The sequence below is a fragment of the Choloepus didactylus genome, chromosome 5 (genome assembly GCF_015220235.1).
Source record: "Choloepus didactylus isolate mChoDid1 chromosome 5, mChoDid1.pri, whole genome shotgun sequence".
Taxonomy (NCBI): domain Eukaryota; kingdom Metazoa; phylum Chordata; class Mammalia; order Pilosa; family Megalonychidae; genus Choloepus; species Choloepus didactylus.
This window is the reverse complement of record NC_051311.1, coordinates 114,848,766-114,868,318: the sequence shown is the minus strand read 5'-3', so window position 1 is coordinate 114,868,318 and position 19,553 is coordinate 114,848,766. Positions and strand designations below refer to the sequence as shown.

The window sequence follows — 19,553 nt, the reverse complement described above, 5'->3', positions numbered from 1 at the left end:
TACTGCCTACATCCCAGCAGAGATGCCAAAAGACCCTGCTGTCATCTACCTGGGCAGCAGACCTCAGGAAAGTAGGTATCTCTACGTTCAAGCTCCCTAGGTATGTTCCACTGTAAACTGCAGCATGACCCAAACCTCTGAGCCTCCGTTTTACTTCTTAGGATGTTGTAAGGATCAAATGATATAATACCAGTAACTCATCACAGTTGGATCATATAAGCACTTGCAAATCTGGAGAGAAGTGGAGAACCCCATCTGTTGGTGACTCCTTCTCCCCCCTCTCCAACATTCCTGCCAGCTCACCATCTAGGCAAAAAAGAAAACAAAAGCAGAAATATAATCAGAAACTGAACTGAAAAAATTCGAAATTGATTCACAAGACACTTCCCTGATTGGGGTTTCTGCTCTGTTTATGAAGTGTAGTTCATGAGGCTGTGCTTTTGACAGCTCCTCTTTTCTCCCCTCTATTATTGTGGCCATAGACTGTTATTTTAGTCAGGTCCTTGAGAAAACTGAACCCTGATTGTGTGTTTCCAAAAAGAATCTTGATAACTCCTAATATGGAGCCTAGATCTGGAATGTAAACAATTAGAATGCAACATCTCCCTAATCCCAAGACTCCAAGTGACAATCCCTCTCTTTCTGCTCCTTCCTGCTGCTTGCTCCTGGTGAGGAATTAGCTAGCCACTGGCAGTGGCACTCCCCTCTGCCACCCATGCCATTCAACCAGGGCAGCCTGAGGGGAACTTCAGGAGCTGCCAGGCCCTGTATCTGCATGTGCAGGACCACACTTTGACACTTCCATCTACTCCCCTGGTCCTTCATGAAACTGTCAAATTCTTCATATTTTGTCCTATTTCCCCATCAATCTAGAAATGTTAAATTTCCAGTTAGTTGCACTGAAATTTTCAGGTTCATATTTTATATTTCATTGCATACTTTCTCCAACTAATGAAACTTATGTTTCCTAAAGAAATTCCTACCTTTGCCTCCAGAGAGAATCACGTTCACAGCAATTTTTCTGTCCGTCACATCATAGAATATGGACATTGGATCAATTATAGTAAAAGTTGTCAACTACCTGGAAATTTTCATTTTCTAAGAAATGGTGGCCAAAACTGAAGGAATAAAAATTCAGAGATCAAAATAAAATTTCTGATATTAAGGTATGATTATATTCCAGCTATAATTTTTAAAGTCTGAGTTCCAAGACTTTCCCACGATGATTTGCTTTTAGGTTAAGTCAGATTTCATAAATACGTAAAGAACATCAGTTTACCATTAGTTCTGCTATTAAAACTCATGATTGTCTCAGAAGAAAACTCCTGTCATGACCCACACAGAAATCTAAGACTCTTAAAGCTCAGGTAAGTCTTATTTCTATACATTTGGTGCCTTTATCACAGAACACCTGGGGGTGGGTGGGGGGAGCCTCCTATATTTTCTGTGACGTTTAAATCATCTACATAGAGGACAAGAAAGTAGAAAAGTTGCCTGTTTCTGCCATTATTCAATGAAAAATATTCAAAGATTTATTCAACCAAAATCAGAGGACAGAAAATGTTTTGGTTCTCAGGTTGAATTAAAATTCATTTTATAATTTGAAGACACATAAGAAATGAGTTGATAAAAAGAATATATTATACTCCTAATAAGGTATCCATAGTTGGCAATAAGAGTGCCAGTTTCTAACAGGTGTGTAGGAATCCTGTAGGCAAATGGTGAACCTAAATTTCAGCTCTTGGCCATGACAGAAAGTCTGCCTGCCAACTCATTATGTGAAAAGGGGCATGTGTTAGTATGGCCCCACCAGAGACCCCCTCCTTCCACCACACTCTCAGCTAAGGGATGGAAAGGTGGGGGCTGAAAAGGAAAATGGCCTTGATTTCTTGGTTTCTCCCATCCTAAAAAACCATGAATGCCACCATTCCCAAATGATCAGAAATGAGGTCATTAATCACACAGCAGCTTTGCTTCAAAGATTTCAAGACAAATCCAAAGTCTTTAGGTAGTAATAATTTTTATTATTTGTTTAGCTAAAAACTACCATCACTAGTGGAAATTGCATTTTTCAGCTGCCAAATAGTGAAACTTTGGTGGAAATTCTGGTCTGGGTGAAAGGATCATTTGAGACACTAATTTAGCTGGCCCCACTGTGACAATAGTTTCCATACATTGCCTTCACCTCCAACTCAACAAATCTTTTCTATGAGGTGATAAAGCCGTGTGCTATCATTTCACAAGTTAAATGTGTCACTTTATATGCCAGAGACACTCTCGGATGACAAATAGACCCAAGTTTGAACCCCATATTCACAAGTATCTTCACATCTCTGCACTTCAGTTTTCTCATCTGTAAAATGGGGTGCAACATCAGGCATGAATAAATCCTCATTTAAATGTTAACAAATCTCACTGGATTGGCTTCTCTCCCAGGGAGACAAACCCTGTAAGTTAAGCAAAGTAAATCCAGAGATATTTTTCTCATTTGCCTGTGTCTTTTTGCTTTTATCAGGATACTCCAAACATGGTACATACAAAGAAACAAAAGGCGATGAGCTCTTCCTCATTTACTATTATTGACATGTGTCTGTTCCTCCTCTCTCTCAAGAGTCCATTCTTTGAAGGTGGGTGCATTAAAGCCTTTCTATTTTATAGTTAGTCTATTTTTCTATTTACCTCAAAATTTCTATTACATGCATTTCTTTTCCTTTGCACATCACATAGGGATGTCAAGTTTATCAAATTTTAAAGATATTTGCCTTCATCCTCATCAGTCTTTGTGTAGGTAAATTTCTTAGGTAAGTGGATAAATGATTTTTAACCTTTCTTCATAATATAATTGTTCTCAGCATATACAAAACTCAAGAATGAATCATGAGACAAACATAAACATGAAATTTTTCTAGTTTCAGAAAAAATAGTGTTGATACCACAGTGTTAGACTGATTTTTATTTTTTTCCTAAACATAATTAGAACATAAAATTACTCACAAAATAAACATAGGCTATCATTTATCAATCCTATAAAACATTTAAAATATTTATCTCATTTGCAGAATGTATCCATTGGGAGAAAAATTACACATTCCATTGTAACATTCAACATCATATTTTTCCTACTGCCAAAAATGAAAACAGCATTTACTTTTCACTGAAGCAAACACATTATACTCTCACTTCATCAAATCCCAAACTTGAGAATTATACAACCAAGAGAAGAATTTTCCTTTACTTTGTTTAATAAGCATGAGCTGAGAGGATAATGTTAAAGCTTCCACTGGTTTGTGAAATATGGTCTCTTAAAAATGAGCACAATCTAAAGAAGATCCACATGTTAAACATGCTATCAAGGATGGATGAAAAGAAAAAGCTATGAAAGGGAAGGGGGAGCTAGATCTGTGAAAAGAAACCTAAGAAGAAATTGTTAGAAACCCTAAACCAGATGCTATGATGGGTTGCATTTTCTCCTTTCCTTGGGGCTATGGAAGATTTGTTGTCTGAAACTTGAGCCCAGTTTTGTTGGACTGTGGAGACGTCTCTTCTTGATGAAGAGAAGGTCATCAAGGAGAGGGCCTTCTTGCCTAGGCTAGGCGGCAGAGTCTAAAGTTGTTAGTTAACTGCCGCCCTTTCAGCCTATTTGTACGCTAACTCAGTTGGGGATGGAGGTTCTGATACTATGGTCTCTGGACATTCAGGAGAGCATAAACAGGAAAAAGAAAGAAGAGGACAGATGAATCCTAGGGGAAAAACAGTAAAATATCTGAGGCAAGCCTTTTGAAATTAAGCATCCTATCTTCATTCCACAGCCTCTTCAGATATGTCCAGAATATTCAGTAGTCAGAATTTTCCACTCCCTTTTTGATACTTCTATAGGATTTTATTCAAAGAAGTAGCACATATCACACTTGTGTTATTGCTCATTCATTTGCCTGCCTTTCCCAGCAACCTTAGGCTTCTTAAGGGACAATCTCATAAAGTTCATAGTTGTCTCTCCAGTAACTAGAAAGGGGTCTGGCCCATGGTGGCTGGTCAATGCATAATGAAAATGTTCTAAAAATGGAAAGAAAAAAAAACTGTGGTGATGGATGCACAGCTGTATGTTGGTACCATGAGCAAGTGATTGTACATTTTGGATCTTTGGATAATTGTATGGTATGGGAACAACCTCAATTAAAAAAATGGAAAGAAAAAAAATGAGGGAAAGTTTAAAATACTCATATAAACAGAACCTGAGAAAGTTTGTTAAGAAGATACTGGCCCTACAAGAAATACTAAAGGGGATTCTGCCAGCTGAAAAGACAGGAGAGAGAAACTTGGAGGAGAATATAGAAATGAGGATTATCAATAAGTTAACTAAAAGGATAAAAAGAGCAGAAAAAATAGATTGGACAAATAAAAGCCAGAGTATAAAATGCTTGAAGTAAGGACTGCTTTTACAGTAATAACATTGAATGTTAACTGATTAAACTTCCCAATCAAAAGACACATTATTAGCAGAATGGATAAAAAAAATGTGATTCATCTATATGCTGTTTAGAGAGATTCATTTTAGACCCAAAGATACAAATAGGTTGAAAGTGGAAGGAGGGAAAAAGATACTACATGCATGGTATAACAAAAAAAACAAAAAAAGTGGTAGCTAAACTATTATCAGTCAAAATAGACTTTAAATGCAAAAATGTTGAGAGACAAAGGAGGACACCGTATTTTAATAAAAGGGGCAATTCACCAAGAATAAATAAAATCACAAATATTTATGGACCTAATCAAGGTGCCCCAAAGTACATGAGGCAAACACTGGAAAACCTGAAGGGAGTAATAGACGGCACTACGATAATACTAGGTGACTTCAACCCACTATCTTTGATAGATAGAACATCTAAACGGAGCATCAAGAAGGAAACAGAGAAGCTAAATAATATTATAAATGAACTAGACCTAAAAGACATATACAGAGCAATGATTCTTCTCAAGCGCTCATGGATCATTCTCCAGGACAGACAACATGCTAGGGCACAAAACAGGCCTTAATAAATTTTAAAAGATTGAAATTATACACAGCACTCTCTCCAATCGTAATGGAATGAAGTTGGTAATCAATAACAGCCAGAGAACTGGAAAATTCACAAATATATGGAGGTTAAACAACACATCCTGAAACAATCAGTGGGTCGAAGAAGAACTTGCAAGAGAAATCAGTAAAAATCTCAAGATGAATGAAAATGAGAATACAACATATCAGAGCCTGTGGGATGCAGCAAAGACAGTGCTGAGAGGGAAATTTATAGCCCCAAAATGCCTACCTTAAAAAAGAAGAAAGAGCTAAAATCAAAGCCCTAACTGAACAATTGGAGAAATTAGAGAAAGAACAGCAAACAAATCCCAAAGCAAGCAGAAAGAAATAACAAAAATGAGAACAGAAATAAATGAAATGGAGAACAACAACAAGAAAAAGAAAACAATAGAGAGGATCAACAAAACCAAACATTGGTTCCTGAAGAAGTTCAATAAAATTGGCAAACCCTTAGCTAGATAGGGGAAAAAAGAAGATGCAAATAAATAAAATCAGAAATTAGAGGAGGGTCATTACCATGACCCTGAAGAAATAAAGAAGATCATAAAAGGATACTATGAACAACAGTATGCCAACAAACTACACAAGTTAGATGAAATGGACAATTTCCTAGAAACACACGCACAACCTACACTGACTTGAGAAGAAATAGAAGACTTCAACAAACAAATCACAAGTAAAGAGATTGAATCTGTCATCAAAAAACCCCAAAAGAATAAATCCCAAGACCAGATGGCTTCATATGGAGAATTTTACCAAACATTTCAAGAAGAAGCAATATCAATTCTACTCAAACTCTTCCCAAAAACAAGAACAGGGAACACTACCTAACTTGTTTGTTCTGTGAAGCCAACATCACCCTAATTCCAAAGCCTGATAAAGACACTACAAGAAATGAAAACTAGAAATCAATCTCTCTAATGAATATAGATGCAAAAATCCTCAACAAAACACTTGCAAATCAAATCCTACAGCACATAAAAGAATTATACACCATGACCAAGTGGGTTTTATTCAAGGTGTGCAAGGGTGGTTCAACACAAGAAAATCAATTAATGTAATACATCACATCAACAAATCAAATAGGAAAAACCACATGATCATCTTGATTGACAAAGAAAAGGCATCTGACAAAATCCAGCATCCTATCTTGATAAAACACTTCAATGAAAGGAATAGAAGGAACTTCCCCAACATGCTGAAGGGCATATATGAAAAACCCACAACTAACATAATACCCAATGCTGAAAACCTAACAACTTTCCCTCTAATATTAGAGAACAAGATAAGGATGCCCACTGTCACCACTGTTTTTCAACATTGTACTAGAAGTTCTAGCTAGAGCATTTAGGCAAGAAGAAGAAATAAAAGGCATCCAAATCAGAAAGGAAGAAGAAAAATTTTCACTATTGGTAGAAGACATTTTTTTTTTTTTATATTTAGAGAGTCCCGTTCAGCAAAGTGGCAAGATAAAAGGCCAACATGCAAAAATCAGTAATGTTTCTCTACACTAGTAATGAGCTATCTGAGAAGGTAATCAAAACAAGTTTCATTTACAAGAGCAACTAAAAGAATAAAATATCTAGGAATAAACTTAATCAAGGATGTAAAGTTTTCTGTACCCAGAAAACTACAAAACATTGTTAAAGGAAATCAAAGAAGACCTGAACAAATGGAAAGATATTCCCTGTTCATAGATTGGAAGGTTAAATGTTGTTAAGATATCAGTTCTGCCCAAATTTAACTACATATTTCAAGGCAATACCAAACATAATTCCAACAGCCTACTTTACAGAAATGGAAAAGCTAATTATCAAATTTATTGGGAAGGGAAAGGGATCTCAAATAGCCAAAAACATCTTGAAAAAGAAGAATGAAGTCAGAGGACTGGCATATCCTGACTTTAAAACATATTATAAAGGGGAAATGATACAGTATAACATAATATAAAACAAGTGAAGGGGGAATGATAACCTAATATGTTTAGATATGTTAGACAGGGGTGATGATTGTTTGTTAATGAGATTGTAAGTATCAGACCTGCACTGAAGGCAAACAGGATTGAAAGAGCTTATTTAAGGGCATGTATCCCACAGACTAGGAAAACAAATATAGATAAGTACTTGCATGATATACTTCCAAAGTATAACACTGGTACAGAGAGTTAACAACAGAGTAGTATATGAGAAAAATCTACCTATTGCAATATAAGGGACTATAATTAATAGGAATACCTTCTTAGTACAATACAAATACTAGGGACAAATAATTAAGAGCTGAAAAGAGCTATGGGGTGTTTTGAGTCATGAGAATTGTTTAAAATGGAGAGTGATGATAATGTGAGATACTGATGGATTATCATGGACAGAACATGTGCTATTTGAAATTAGAAACCTCCTACTTTATAAAGTCAAGCCCTTGATCTTGAGGCTTGCTCTTTTGAAACTTATGGTTGTAAAGGGGAGGCTAAGCCCACCTATAATTATGCCACAAGAGAACCTCTTTTGTTGCTCAAATGTGAAATTTTTCTCTTAGCCCAACTCTGTAAATAAATTCATCACCTTCTTCCTGATGTGGGACAGGACCCCCCAGGTGAGTGAATCTCCCTGGTGATGTGGAACATAGATTCCAGAAATGAGCCTGACTCTGACATTAAGCGTTGAGAATGCCTTTTGAGCAAAAGAGGGAAAAGACAGGCAACAAAATAAGGTTTCAGTGGCTAAGAGATTTCAAATAGAATCAAGAGGCTGTCCTGGAGGTTCCTCCTATGTGAGCTTCAGCTAGATAACCCAAATGGCCACAGTATGATAAGGCCAAGTCAGCAGTAGTACCAAAAACCCTAAAGAATAGCTGGGTCCCTATCTGAGACTCTATAAAAGTTTCACTCACTAAGTTGATTCTTCATAAACTTAAATCCTCCAGAGAAGTCCTATGCCAGCTAAGTCCCCAAACCCCAAGGAAACAACATCAGTCAGTTGCCTCCCATTTCCCATAATGTTGACACCCCTTTTCAAAATGAAGAAGTTAGGGTGGTCACTGCCTAGACACCCCTGAAGATTGGGAAAGTGATTAAACTAGAGGAAGGGGTAGCAACAGACAAGAATATAACTTAACAAAGGATTATGAATACTGAATCTCTACATAATTTTCTTTTCCTTCGTTCCTAGGGTATTAGAATAGCTAGAAGGAAAGAACAGAAAGGTAGAACTGTAACCCATAACATTCTTTGAAATTTGCTAACTACTTGTTAAATTGCACTTGGAAAGTTATCACTTCTATGTAAATATGTTATATTCAACAACTTAAAAAAAAAACATTATAAAGCCACAGTGGTGAAAACAGCATAGTACTAACATAAAGATAGATATATTTACCAATGGAATTGAATTGAGAGTTCAAAAATAGACCCTCACATCTATGGTCAATTGATTTTGGACAAGACTCCCAAACCCACTAAACTAGGACAGAACAATCTCTTCAATAAATGGTGCTGGGAGAACTGATGTCCTTAACCACAAGAATGAAAGAGGACCCCCTATCTCACACCCTATACACAAGTTAACTCAAAATAGATCAAAGACCTAAATATGAGATGGCGCCATAAATGCCTAGAAGGAAATATAGGGGAATATCTTCAAAATCTAATGATAGATGGTAGTTTCCTAGACCTTACACCCAAAGCACAAGCAGTGAAAGAAAAATAAATGGGACCTCCTTAAAACTGAATACTTATGTCCTTCAAAGGACTTTAGGTCATTAAGGCAGCTGACTTAATGGGAGAAAATATTTGGAAACCACATATCTGATAAGGGTTTGATATCCAAAATAAATAAAGAAATCCTACAACTCAACAATAAAAACACAACCCAATTAAAGAATGGACAAAAGACATGAATAGATCTTTTCCCAAAAAGGAAATACAAATGGCTAAAAAGCACAGGAAAAGATGCTCATCCTCACCATTAGGGAGATGAAAATCAAAACCACAATGAAATATCATCTCACACCTACTAGAATGGCTGCTATTAAACAAACAGAAAACTACACATGTTGGAGAGGATGTGGTGAAATAAAAACACTTATTCACTGCTGGTGGGGATGTAAAATAGTATAGCCACTGTGGAGGAAAGTTTGGCATTTCCTCAGAAAGCTAAGTATAGAGTTGCCTTACAACCTGGCAATCCTGCTACTCTGTATATACCCAGAAGAACTGAAGGCAGGAACATGAATAGACATTTGCAGACTGATGTTCATAGAGGCATTATTCACAATTGCCAAAGGATGGGAACAATCCATGTGTCCATCAAGCAATGAATGAATAAACAAAATGTGGTATATACATACATTGGAATATTATTCATCAGTAAGAAGGAATGAGGTCCTGAAGCATGTGACAATATGGATGAATCTTGAGGATATTACGTTGAATGGAATAAGTCAGATACAAAAGGACAAATATTGTGTTATCTCACTAATATACACTAATACACTAATTGTATGATCTCACTAATATAAACTAATACACTATGTAAACTCATAGACTTAGAATCTAGAATATAGGTTACCAGGAGATAGAATGAGGCTGAAGAATGGGGAGTAGTTGCTTAAGATGTGCAGAATTTTTAACTAGCTTGAATTTAAATGAATGGAAATGGATGGAGGTGATGGTAGCACATTATTGTGAACATAATTAGCAGTGCTAAATTATGTGTGAATGTGATGGATAGGGGCAGTTTAGAGTCATATATTTCACCAGAAGGAAACCCAGAAGTTGAAACATGGGACTGTATAACTCAGTAAATCTTGTGGTGGATGATGACTGAGAGTAACAGTACAAATATGAAAAATTTCTTCCATGACCTAGAACAAATGTATGACACTATTACAAGGAGCTATAATGAAGTAGTATATGGGACAAAATGTACCTATTGCAAACTATGGAATATAGTTAACAGTAATATCCTAATATTCTTTCATCAATGGTAACAAATGTACCATACCAATGCTAGGGATCAATGATGGGGGGATGACAGGTATGGGAGGTTTCAGGGTTTTTCTTTTTTCTTTTTTTTTTCTTTCCCTGAAGCAATGAAAATGTTCTAAAATTGATTGTGGTAATAAATGCACAACTATGTGAGCCACTGATTGTGTAATTTGGATGGATTGTATGGTGCGTGACTATAGCTCAATAAAATTGCATTTAAAAATGAATTTGAATATACCTAGAGGATGGACTCATCACTTATTCCCCTTTATATTCCCACTACCTGGCACAATTCCTGTACTGGCAGGGTACTGGCAAAATCTAGTAAGGAGCCAAGACTTGACTGGCTAATAGCCCTGAACTTGAACCCTGCTTCACCACATACGAGTCTTGTGAACTAGGGCAAGTTACTTTACATCCCTGTGCTTCACTTTTCTCATCTGTAAAATGGAACTGATTATTGCATCATTAATCTATTAAGGCCTTGACACAGTGCAGCCATAAATAAGTCCTCACTTACATGTTAGCACATCTTAGAATAAAGACCTTAAGATTGATATTAATTAATTACTCACCCTAATACTTATCTTGAATGTACTCCAGAACAGCAGTTTGAGGGTGCCTGTATGCCTGGTATGTTATCCATGAAACAGTTATACAAAATGGAATTATCCCTAAATCAAGAGGCTCTAGTTGACACACAAATATTTAGTGACCCCAACTAACTCTAGACAAACATTGAGTTGGCCCCATTGTGCATGAGGTTACTGTACATTGCCATCATCCCTAACTCAACAAATCCTTTCTGTGAGTCCATAAAGCTAGGTGCTATCATATCACAATTAAATGTATGTCCCAGAAGCATTCTCTGAGTTTCATACACTGCACCTTTAGTTTCACAACATTCTTGTACCAAACAGAGGGAGAAAATGTGGTTTTCATTTTTCAGAATTGAGATAGCTGAAGTTTGGTGTTTTAGGCTGGATTACTTAAACTAAATATTTCTGTAAGGAAATATCCCATCAGTAGTTGGATGATACTTAGCAGTCGGATAATTCTTGACCATGGTCTCAGTCTATCTTAACTAGCTGGGTGCACACAGGTTCCTCTTTTAACTTCTTTGAGCTTCAGTTTCTTCATTTATAAAATGTGAGTAATAGTGTCTGCTCTCCTTAACTTACCTAACTCTTTTGAGGATCAAATGATATAGTAGGCCTGATGTACTCTTGGAAAACATAAAGCAAATATTAAAAGTTAAATTTTATTCCTATATCTAAGTAAATCATGCTTGTTGTGTCTCACTTCCAAAGGCTCTGCTTTTTATAACATTGCCAGTAAATAACCAAATGTTGCTACAGTTTGCTTTGGAAGGATCTTTTCTTAATTGGTTTAAAGATCAATCAGTTCTTTAAGTAATCTAGCATGATTATACTGACTTAACTAATGAGGAAACTAGAACACAGAAGTGCTCCAACTTGTCCGAATTTCAAACAGCAAGTTTGTGGGGTGGCTTCTACATCAGGAAACCAAGCCTAACGCTTTTCAGTTCTATGTACCAACTGCAGAATCAAAACACCTTTGCATATTGTACATAGAGAAATAAACCTAGAAGTGATAAACTGACCAAATAGGCAACCTGTTTGCTGAGAACTGAGTCTCTTGAACATTCAGATTAAATATATATGATTTAGCCAAGGGAAAAAAAATATATAGGCAGTGTAATGGAGGCAGCCGTTTTGGCCAGAAATTGACAGTGTGGCAGCACAGAGTGCAGGGTTGGTGTGGGGCCTGTGTGGCATGCTCAGACCATGTGAGACTACAGCCCCCAAGGATGTGTGTGTTGGGAGTGCAGTGGTGGTAGGGAGTTCAACTTTTTCTTCAACATGAAGGAAAGAAGGAAGGTCATTTCATGCCTTGTTGATAAAGATTTCAAAAGTGATCAAGAGAGCGGATGTACCGTGTATAAATCACCAGTATTAAAATAGCTTCCCTGTATGTCATGGGGGAGTTGGATGTCCAAAGTACAAGTGGCTGATAACCTAATCAAATTCAAAAATTTTTTGGACTTCTGGATGATGGCAGATTAGGAGAGGCAGAGCAAATTTCTCTCCCGTGAAAGACTCGACAAAGGGCAGAAAGTACTCTAGAACAGCAGTTTGAGGGTGCCACTGGCTGAACAGGGACCTCCACACCATATAGTGGGGACTTAGATGGAGAGACAGAGAGACTGCACTTGAAAGGACGGGGTGAGTTTGTTTGGCCGGGACCACAGCCAGGGACTCTCAGCTGGAGCTGTCTGCAGAGCACAGGAGGGAGCAGTTTTCCAGACACTGCACAACCATTTCAGCAGCTGGCTGGGGAGAGCCCCCCACAGGAGCTCGGGATTCAGCTGTCTTCTTGTGACCACACTCACTCTTCCTCCACGGAAGCTCAAGGTGTGCACAGTTGAGTCAAGGCTGCTGCACTGAAGCATCGGGATCCCTTCCCACCCAAGAGGCTCACAGGTGCAGTGGTCAGGGACCATGGTTCAGTTGAGTGGCGGGTGAGACACGAAGCCCTACAGCCGCAGAGTGGTCCCCTTGTGGTCCTGGGAACTGCCGGGCCCACTGTGCCCTGGAGTGGACTCCATGCTGAACTACACAGGGCCCACCCCCCGCCCACAGGGCTGGCAACCCCCAGAGCACATGGAGAGCTGGTGTGCTGATTGGATTTTCACCTGGTTTGGACCCAGACTAGAAGTACACAAAGTTGGGGGAGAGAGGCCTTGACAGTAAGAGGTGGCTCAAGAGTGAAGTCTGCTGGTAGGACAGGGAAAGTGCACTTCACCAAGCTGTAATTCTGCCACATTTTATATGATCAAGTAATACTACATAACCCAAAATTGCCTTATCAAGATAAGCAAATGCTCTGAAGACAACAGAAAATCATAAAGCACATTTAAAAAAAAATAGAAGATAGGACAAGCCAAATGAGCCAATTAAAAAGCCATAGGAGACACAGAAATTGGAGCAATTAATCAAAGAAGTACACAAAAATCTCCAAAACAACTTCAATGAGTTGGATAAAGGCACAGAAATCAAGACGACTCAGGAAGAGTAAAAAGAAGAATTTGAAAGAGTAAATTAAAAAAAAAAAAAGCATATCATATAGAAATAAAAAATACTATTGATCTTTATAAAAATATACCAGAGACACACAACAGCAGATCTGAAGAGACAGAAGAAGGAAAAAGTGAACAAGAGAACAGGGAAATTAAATGCAAGCACACAAAAGAACAAATGGTGAAAAAAATAAAAATTGAAATGTATCTCAGGGAAACTACAGAAAACATGAAGCACATAAATGTAAGAATCATTGGTGTACCAGAAGTTGAAGAGAAGAGTAAAGGGCTAGGAAGAGTATTTGAAGACATAGTTGGGGAAAACTGCCCAACCCTTCTAAACATAAAGATGTTACTCAAAGATGCCCAACAAATTCCAAATAGAATAAATCCAAATAAATCCACTCCAAGACATATACTAATCAGATTGTCAAATGCTGAAGAGAAGGAGGTCTTGAAAGAAGCAAGACCAGAAGCATTTGCCACATACGGGAGAAACCAATAAGTCTAAGTACTATCAGTGGGCACCATGCAGGCAAGAAGGCAGTGGTATGACATATTAAGATTGTGAAAGAGAAAAATATCCAGCCAAGAATTCTTTATCCAACAAAGCTCTCCTTCAAAATTGAGGGAGAGTTTAAAATTTTCACAAAGAAAAGCTGAGAGAATTTGTTAACAAGAGAACTGCCCTACAAGAAATATTAAAGGGAGTTCAACCAGCTGAGTAAAAAAGTAAGAAGAGAGAGATCTGGAGAAGGGCACAGAACTGAAGATATTAGTAGGGTACTTAAGGGAGCAAAAAAGAGAGGCGGGAACAGATCTCACACATAAAACCAAAGGAAAGGAAAGATGGATGGTTCAAGAACTGCCTTCACAATAGTAACATTGAATGTGAATGGATTAAATGCCCTAATTAAAAGATACAGACTGGCAGAATGGATTAAAAAGTATGAATGATCATATGCTCCTCACAAGAGATTCATCTAGGCCCAGTGGACACCAAGAGATTGAAAGTGAAAGAATGGAAAACCAATATTGCATGCAAGCTACAGCCAAAAAGAAAGCAGGGGGTAGCAATACTAATATCAAACAAAATAGATTTTAAATGCAAAGATGTCATAAGAGACAAGGACACCATATATTAATAAAAGGAACAAAACACTGAGAAGAAATAACAAACATAAATGTTTATGCACCCAATCAAGGTGCTCCAAAGAACATGAGACAAACACTGGCAAAACTGAAGGAAGCAATAGGCATTTCTACAATAATTTTGGGAGACTTCAATACAACACTCTCTTCTATAGATAGAACAATCAGACAGAAGACCAATCAGGAAATTGAGAATCTAAACAATGTGATAAATGAATTAGACTTTATAGACATATAGAGAGCATTACATCCCAAAATACCAGGATGTACATTCTTCTCTAGGGCTTATGGAATGTTCTCTATGATAGATTACATGCTGGGGCACAAAACAAGCTTCAATAAAATTAAAAAGATTGAAACTATTCAAAGCACATTCTCTGACCATAATGAAATGCAACTAGAAGTCCATAACCACCAAAGAATGAGAACACTCACAAATACGTGGAGGTTAAACAACACACTCCTAAACAAGCAGTGGGTCAAAGGAGAAATTGGTAAATATATAGAGATGAATGAAAATGAGAACACAACATATCAAAACTTATGGGATTGCCAGTGAAGGCATGTGCTGAGTGGGAAATTTAATAGCTCTAAAGCATACATTTAAAGGGAAGAAAGAGTTAAAATCAAAGACCTAATTGAACTGAAAAGAAGCTAGAGAATGATCAGCAAACTAACCCCTAAAACAACCAGAAGAAAAAGAAATAAACAAGGATAAGCAGAATAATAGAATAAATAAACCAAGAGTTGCTTCCTTTGAGAATTATCAACAGGCTTGAGAACCTTTAGCTAGACTGGACAAAGGAAAAAAGAGAGAAGACCCAAATAAACAAAACCATAAATGAGAGGGGGTCATTACTTGTGGATCCCAAAGAAATTTTTAAAAATTCATAAGAGGATACTATGAACAACTGTATAGCAACAAACTAGACAATTTAGAGGAAATGGATAATTTCCTGGAAACACATGAACAGCCTAGACTCACACAATAAGAAACAGAAGACCTCAACAAACCAATCACAAGTAAGGAGATCCAATCAGTCATCAAAAAGCTTCCTACAAATATAAGTCCAGGACCAGATACCTTCGTGGGAATTTTACCAAACTTTCCAAAAAGAAATGACACCATTCCTGGACAAACTCTTTCAAAACACTGAAGAAAAAAGGAATACTACCTAACTCATTTTATGAGGCTAACATCACGCTAATACCAAAATCAGATAAAGATACTGTGCCAGTTTGAGTGTATTATGTCCCCTAAAACATCATTATCTTTGATGTAATCTTGTGTAGGCAGACGTATCAGTGTTGATTAGATTGTGATTCTTTGAGTGTTTCCACAGAGATGCAACCCACCCAACTGTGGGTAATGACTCTGATTGGATAGTTTCTATGCAGGTGTGGCCCTGTCCATTCAGCATGGGCCTTGATTAGTTTACTGGGGCACTATATAAGCTCAGACAGAAGGAGTGAGCTTGCTACAGCAAAGAGGGACACTTTGAAGAACACACAGGAGCTGCAGATGAGAGACAGTTTGAAGATGGCCTTTGAAAGCAGACTCTTGCTCCGGAGAAGCTAAGAGAGGACAAACACCCCAAGAGCAACTGAGAGTAACATTTTGAAGAGGAGCTGTGGCCTAGAGGGGAGTGTCCTGGGAGAAAGCCATTTTGAAACCAGAACTTGGAGCAGACACCAGCCATGTGCCTTCCCAGCTAACAGAGGTTTTCTGGACGCCATTGACCATCCTCCAGTGAAGGTACCCGATTGTTGATGCATTTCCTTGGACGCTTTATGGCCTTAAGACTGTAACTGTGTAACCAAATAAACCCCCTTTATAAAAGCCAATCCATTTCTGGTGTTTTGCATCCTGGCAGCATTAGCAAACTAGAACAGATTTTTGTACCAGAGAAGTGGGGTGCTGGTGCTGCCGAGTGTGCAAATACCAAACATGTTGGAATGGCTTTTTAAATGGATAAGGGGAAGATTGTGGAGGAACTGTGAGGAGCTTGATAGAACAGGCCTAAACTGCTTTGAAGAGACTGTTTGTGGAAATATGGACTCTAAAGATGATTCTGATGAGGCCTTGAGCAGAAATGATGAATGTGTTGTTGTGAACTGGAAGAGAGGTGATCCTTGCTTTAAAGGGGCAGAGAATTTGGCAAAATTGAGTTCTGATGTCAGATGGAAGGAAGAATTTGAAAGTGACAACCTGCAATATTTAGCTGATGAGATCTCCAAGCAAAAAATAGAAGTAACAGCCTGGCTTCTACTTGCAGCTTATAGTAAAATGCAACAGGACAGAGATAAACTTAGAACTGAACTCTTGGGTACAAAGAAACCAGAAACTGATAATTTGGAGAATTCTGGGCTTCCAAAAAGTGAGACACCAGAAGCTACAGCCCAACATGAGGATGTAACCAAACATGGAACTCAGCCGCCATTTCAGTACAAGACAGGATTGGAAATGGAGTTATGAAGAAAGGATCTGTGGAAAGTCCTATTGTCTGACGGCTTTGACCCCTGTGTGCTTTATGCAAAGCAAACAGAATTTTTGCGAGATCTTTATAGACAGAGCCACTGCCAATCTGGACTGGAGGAGACAGACAAGGAACAAATTAAAGGAAAAATTTCTTCAAAGACAGAGCCATGGAGGTTGAGGACTGGAGTCAATGGGTCTCAGGCTGGAAGAGTGGAGTGGCCCACACACATGGAAAGGGTGAGTTTGCCCTGGAGGTCGAGGGCGCCTTGATGGTCAGGAAAAGTTCTGCCACCCCAAGCCCCAAAGAGGGTGGAGCACATTACAAGGGAATTGGGGAGAGCCTGGCTGCCACCCCACTGTTCTGAAGGGGTTGAGCTTGTGCCCCAGAGATGGAAGGGAATCCGGGTGCTGCCCTGATGCTTGAGGAGGGTGGGGCCGAGAAGGTGGTCTCCCCAATGTGTGGATATGTTGGAACACTCACCCCAGCATTTGGAGAGAAAAGGGCTGCCACAAAGACCCTTAGGAAGGGTTAGACTCCCGCTCTCTGAAGCCCCAAGGATGCACTGTTGTTCTGTAAATGACTCTCAGACTTTGAAATCTAATGGAGTTTGTCCTGCAGGTTTTAGGAACTGTTTTGGTTCCGTTAACCCTGTTTGCCTTTCAGTTTCTCCTAATGGCAATGGGAATGTTTACCCTATGACTGTCCCTCCTTTGTATATTGGAAGTACATAACTTGTTCTAAATTTCACAGGTCCACAGCTAGAGGGGAATTATGCATTTGGACAGACCATGTGTATAACTGACTTTGATGGAATGTTGTACTTAATTATTATTACTGAAATGATTTAAGTTTCTGTGATATTGTGATGGGATGAATGTATTTTGTATAAGGAAAGATCATATCATTTTGTGGTCCAGGGGGTGGAATGTGCTGGTTTGAATGTATATGCCCACCAAAATGTCATTATCTTTAATGTAATCTTGTATAGGAAGATGTATCTGTGTTGGTTAGATTGTGATTCTTTGAGTGTTTCTATGAAGATATGACCCACCCAACTGTGGGTGATGACTCCGATTGGATAGTTTCCGAGGAGGTGTGACCCCACCCATTCAGCATGGGCCTTGATTAGTTTACTGAAGCACTATATAAGCTCAGACAGAAGGAGTGAGCTTGCTACAGCCGAGAGGGACACTTTGAAGAACACACAGGAGCTGCAGATGAGAGACAGTTTGAAGATGGCCTTTGAAAGCAGACTCTTGCTTCAGAGAAGCTAAGAGAGGACAAACACCCCAAGAGCAACTGAGAGTAACATTTTGAAGAGGAGCTGTGGCCTGGAGGGGAGTGTTCTGGGAGAAAGCCATTTTGAAACCAGAACTTGGAGCAGACACCAGCCATGTGCCTTCCCAGCTAACAGAGGTTTTCTGGACGCCATTGACCATCCTCCTGTGAAGGTAACCGATTGCTGATGTGTTACCTTAGATGCTTTATGGCCTTAAGACTGTAACTGCGTAACCAAAATAAACCCCCTTTATAAAAGCCAATCCATTTCTGTTGTTTTGCATCCCGGCAGCATTAGCAAACTACAACAGATACTAAAGAAAGGAAAACTACAGCCCAATCTCCCTAATGAATATAGATGCAAAAATCCTAAAGAAAATACTTGCAAATCAAATCAAAAGACTCATTAAAACAATCATACACCATGACCAAATGGGGTTCATTCTAGGCATGCAAGAGTAGTTCAACATAAGAAAATCAATCAATATAATACATTAACAAATCAAAAGGGAAAATTCAAATGATCATCTCAATAGATGCTGAAAAAGCATTCAACAAAATTCAGCATCTTTTTTTTTTTTTTACATAAAATCACTTCAAAAGGTAAGAATTGAAGGAAATGTCCTCAATATAATAAAGGGCTTATATGAAGAACCCACAGCCAGCATAATACTCAGTGGTAGAAGACTGAAAGCCTTCCTTCTAAGATCAGGAATGAGACAAGGATGCCCACTGTTACCACTATTATTCAACATTGTGCTAGAAATTCTAGCCAGAGGAATCCAGCAAGACTAAGAAATAAAAGGCATCTGAATTGGAAAGGAAGCAGTAAAACTGTCATTATTTGCAGATGATACAATCAAATATTTTGAAAATTCTGAGAAATCAATGATACAGCTACTTGAGCTAATAAATTCAGCAAAGTGGCAGGATACAAGATTAATGTGCAAAAGTCAGTAATGTTCCTATATACTAGAAATGACCTTCATGTAGGGACACACAAGAAAAAAAATCCATTCACAACAGCAATTAAAACAATCAAGTACCTAGGAATAAACTTAACCAAGGATGTAAAAGACCTCTACAGAGAAAATTACATGACTTTACTAAAATAAATCAGAGGGGACCTAAAAAGGTGGAAAGATACAGGCTAAACATCATTAAGATGTCAATTCTACCCAAACTGATCTACAGATTCAATGCAATTCCAATCAAAATTCCAGCAACCTGATTGTGGTGATAAATGTACAACTTTATGATGATACCATGAACAACTGATTGTACACTGTGGATAAATGTATGGTATGTGAATATAACTCTATCAAATTGTAGGAAAATATATATATAGGAGTAAAAGTGTTGGAGAAAACATGGTGAGAGGGATGATGCCTCACCAATACGGACTAACTACAATGTGTAAACTCAGAATTGAATCTTAGAACATAGCCTAACATGGACATAATAATTGTAATAGTCCCTAGA

At 38.1% G+C, this 19,553-nt stretch overlaps 1 long non-coding RNA gene across 1 annotated transcript in view; it reads right to left on the bottom strand.

The window, feature by feature from the left end:
* Positions 1 to 257: 257 nt before the first annotated feature.
* LOC119534415 overlaps positions 258 to 19,553 on the bottom strand; it is a 104,139-nt gene continuing 84,843 nt past the window's right edge. Inside the window, exon 3 of the long non-coding RNA XR_005217021.1 lies at positions 258 to 306. This is a non-coding gene — a long non-coding RNA (uncharacterized LOC119534415). The remainder of the gene's footprint in view (positions 307 to 19,553) is intronic.